We start from the raw sequence: 3,743 nt of genomic DNA, 5'->3' as shown, positions 1-3,743 counted from the left end.
TGGGTAGCTCCTATCTGCAGGCAGGTTGTCTGGTGGTCTACCTGAGTCTGTCTGAATCCAGTTTTTATGGGCTTCAGAAGGGAGGAAGTTGCCTGGTGATTGGTCCGTGGGTGGGCCCAGAAAAAGCACCATAAATTCTCATTCTAGTCTGCAGAACTGGCAGCCTGGCCGCAAGGCTTCAGGCCATCCCTGGCTTGAAAGTAGGGCTTCACCAGGGACCTACCCCTTTCTACCCAGGAGCCTGTCTGCCTCCTGCCACCATCTATATGTCATCCATGGTGCCCAGGCTGTTCATGCTGAGGGGCGCCTGCAGGCCTGCACCAACCCCCCCTCAGCTTCCCCTTGGCCTTTCTCCCATGTCCATTGGTGCCCAAAGCTTGGAGGGGGCCGAGGTGGCAGGGGGCTGGTGTGTCAGCACCACCCCAAGTGCGTTCACACCTGGCCAGGTCATGACAGCACCCAGGCTTGGCCACAGCTTTGCTCCAAAATTGGAGCAGGGAGAGGCCATGCAGTGGGAGTGGGCACTTCCGAGCCTGTGGGGGCAGGAGGGACTTCTAAGGCCGCCAAGAATGCAGGGATGCTTGGGTCTGCAGCTGCAGCCAGGCAGCTGCTGCTGTGCCTGGGAGGGTGGGGCTCCGGCCCCTCCATCTCAGAAGGGGGTGGGATTCCCACCGGCTCTGTGGAGCATGCAGCCTTGACTGCACCTTCCCCACTGCAGCTCGTGTCATGCAGCAGCTGCTCCAGACAGGTCACTGCTGCCATCAGTACCACAAACTGGGTGGCTTAAACAACAGAAGTTCGTTGTCTTACAGTCTGGGGGTTAGAAGTTCCAAATCACTTGTCAGCAGAGTGGGTTTTCTCCAGGGCTGTGAAGAAGAGTGTTCCATGCCTCTTCCCTAGCTTTCGGTGGTTTGCTGGCAGTCTTTGGTGTTCCTTAGTTTGTGTATGCATTAACCCAATTACTGCCCTCATCTTCACATGGCTTTCTCTCTGTCTTCTTTATGTGGTCTTCTCTCTGTGTGTGTCTATCTCTGTGCCCAAATTCCCCCTTCTTATAAGGGCACCAGTCATATCAAATTAGAGCCCAACCTAATGACCTCCTTTTTATTTGGTTACCTCTGTAAATATCCTATTATTATTATTTTTTATTTGAGGCAGAGTATTGCTCTTGTTGCCCAGGCTGAAGTGCAGTGGCGCAATCTTGGCTCACTGCAAACTCTGCCTCTTGGGCTGAAGCTATTCTCCTCCTTAGCCTCCCTAGTAGCTGGGACTACAGGCACTTGCCACCACGCCTGGCTAATTTTTTATTTTTAGTAGACAAGATTTCACCATGTTGGCCAGGCTGGTCTTGAACTCCTGACCTCAGGTGATCCACCTGCCTCGGCCTCCCAAAGTGTTGGGATTATAGGCGTGAGCCACCGTGCCTGACAAAATATCCTATTTTTAATTAAGGTCACATTCTGAGGTCCTGGGTGTTAGGACTCTAATATATATTTTTCTGGGACACAATTCAACCCTACAAGTTATCATCCATTATATTCTTACCATAAAATATGAGGATTTAGTTCTTATACTCCTTACATCTTCTTTCCATTCACTTTCCCTTTTCCCACCTCCTGATAATCATTTTTTTGTTATGTCAAGATTCAGTGTTTACCTTATTATGACTGTATAAATATTATTTACATCTGAGTCATGTCATCAGTTTGATTAAATTTTCTTTCCTGTGCACTTGGTTTTCATGGAATTATTAATAGTCTTGTGTTCTTGTTTGCTTAGTTTCCTAAGCCAAAAGAGATCAGCTTCTAGACTATAAAAGGAATTCTTGCAAGGCAAAAGGAAAATATAGGAAATGAAGAGAAACATGGGCAAAGGTGTGAACAAGTAATTCAAAAATAAAAAATCTCTTATGATTAGCAAGCAGATGAAGAGATACTCTAACCCACTGGTGACTAGAAAAAGGAAAATATAAAGTATTACTTTATTCATCTCAGTAAAGTCAGAATTGAAAAGCTGGTTAGTGCTAAGGGTGGCAGGTATATGATAATCACACAGGAACTGCAAAGTACCATGATGGAAGTGTACATTGTGGTAGCAATTCTGGAGAGCACTCTGCCACCACTTAGTCAACTCCATTGCACTTCAGAATCTTCATCCTACAGAAATTTCCTACTTTGTTTGTGGCAGTTGGAAATTGGAGACAATCTAATTGTTGATCAATAAGGGACCTGGTAAATACATGTGGTGGATATACATTAAGGAATTCTTGTGAATTAGAAGCAATGAATTAGATGTATACACAGTGCCATGGTTTGAATGTACCCATCCAAAGTTCATGTGTTGTAAACTTGGTTTTCAATGGAGCAGTGTTGGGAAGCGGGGCTAAATGGAAGGTGTTTGCGTTATGGGGGCACCACCCTGATGAATGGATTAATGCTATTATCAGGGGAGTGGGTTTGTTTTTGTGGGAGTAAGTTCCTTATTAAAGGATGAATTTGGCCTCCTTATGCTCTCTTTCTTGCCTTCCCTTTGCCTTTCCACCTTCCACCATGGGATGATGTAGCAAGAAGGCCCTTGCCAGATGCTGGCCCATTGATCTTGGACTTCCCAAACTCCAGACTGTGAGAAATAAATTTCTATTTATTGTAAATTACCCAGTCTGTGGTATTATGTTGTAGCAACACAAAACAGACTAAGACACCACAACAACAATATGGATAGATCTAAAAAATAGCTGGGTAAAAAAAGCAAAAAAAAAAAAAAAAAAAAACCCAAATACCAAAAACAAACAAAACACCAAAAACAAACAAAACACCAAAAACAAAAAGAATTAAACATTTAGAGATACCACGTGTAAATTAAAAATGTATGCAAATAATATAATACACATTTTAAAAGAATTCATATAAATGAAATACACATGAAATGTATCAGGGTGTTTGCCTAAGGGGGAATGGATATGAGGGGAGATACACAAATAAATAAGAAAGGGGCTGCACTAAGACCAATGCTGGTAAGCCAGAGATTGAAAAGTACGATTAACTCTACCATCTGCACTGAAGTCTAAAAACAGATTCAGTGTTTACATAATTATGACTAAACATTATTTACACTTTATACATGAGTCATATAGTGTATTATGATTACATTTTCTTTGTGAGAGATTGGGGATATTACAGCTTTTTTTTTTCACTTTGCTGCATTTAATAATGATTATTTTTTTGGTTTAATTTGTTTTCTATGAATGATTGCTAATTCATCTCTAAACTCTTTGCCAGGCATATATACCTCCTCCCTTACATTCAAATTCCTCAGTCAGTCAGTGTCATACTTTTAGTGACATCCTTCTTGTCACCTGCTACGGAATGATTGCATCCTCACACAATTCATTTGTGAAAGCCCTAACTCCCAGTAGGACTGTATTTGGAGACAGGAGCTTTAAAGGTAATTAAGGTAAAGTGAGGTCATAAGAGTGGGGCCCTAATTCATAGGACTGGTGGCCTTAGGAGAAGAGGAGGAGAAAGAGACCGCCCCCCCCCCCCCACCATGTGAAAACACAATAAGAAGGCAGCCATCTGCAAGCAGGAAGAGATCCCTTAGCAGAAACTGACCCTTCTGGATTTTGTTCTGGGACTTCTAGCCTCTAGAATTGTAAGAAAATAAATATCTGGGGGCCAGGCATGGTGGCTCACACCTGTAATCCCAGCACTTTGGGAGGCCAAGGTGGGCAGATCACGAGGGCA

The 3,743-nt window shown here is 43.5% G+C and overlaps 1 pseudogene across 1 annotated transcript; it reads left to right on the top strand.

The window, feature by feature from the left end:
* The first annotated feature begins 356 nt into the window (after positions 1-356).
* On the top strand, positions 357-2,827 carry LOC144334765 (uncharacterized; annotated as a pseudogene). Its single transcript, XR_013404966.1, has one exon. The product of XR_013404966.1 is annotated as an uncharacterized LOC144334765 (transcript).
* Positions 2,828-3,743: the final 916 nt, after the last annotated feature.

This window comes from Macaca mulatta, chromosome 15 (assembly GCF_049350105.2).
Source record: "Macaca mulatta isolate MMU2019108-1 chromosome 15, T2T-MMU8v2.0, whole genome shotgun sequence".
Taxonomy (NCBI): domain Eukaryota; kingdom Metazoa; phylum Chordata; class Mammalia; order Primates; family Cercopithecidae; genus Macaca; species Macaca mulatta.
Note: the sequence above shows the minus strand (reverse complement) of the source record. Positions and strands in the feature narration are given on the sequence as shown.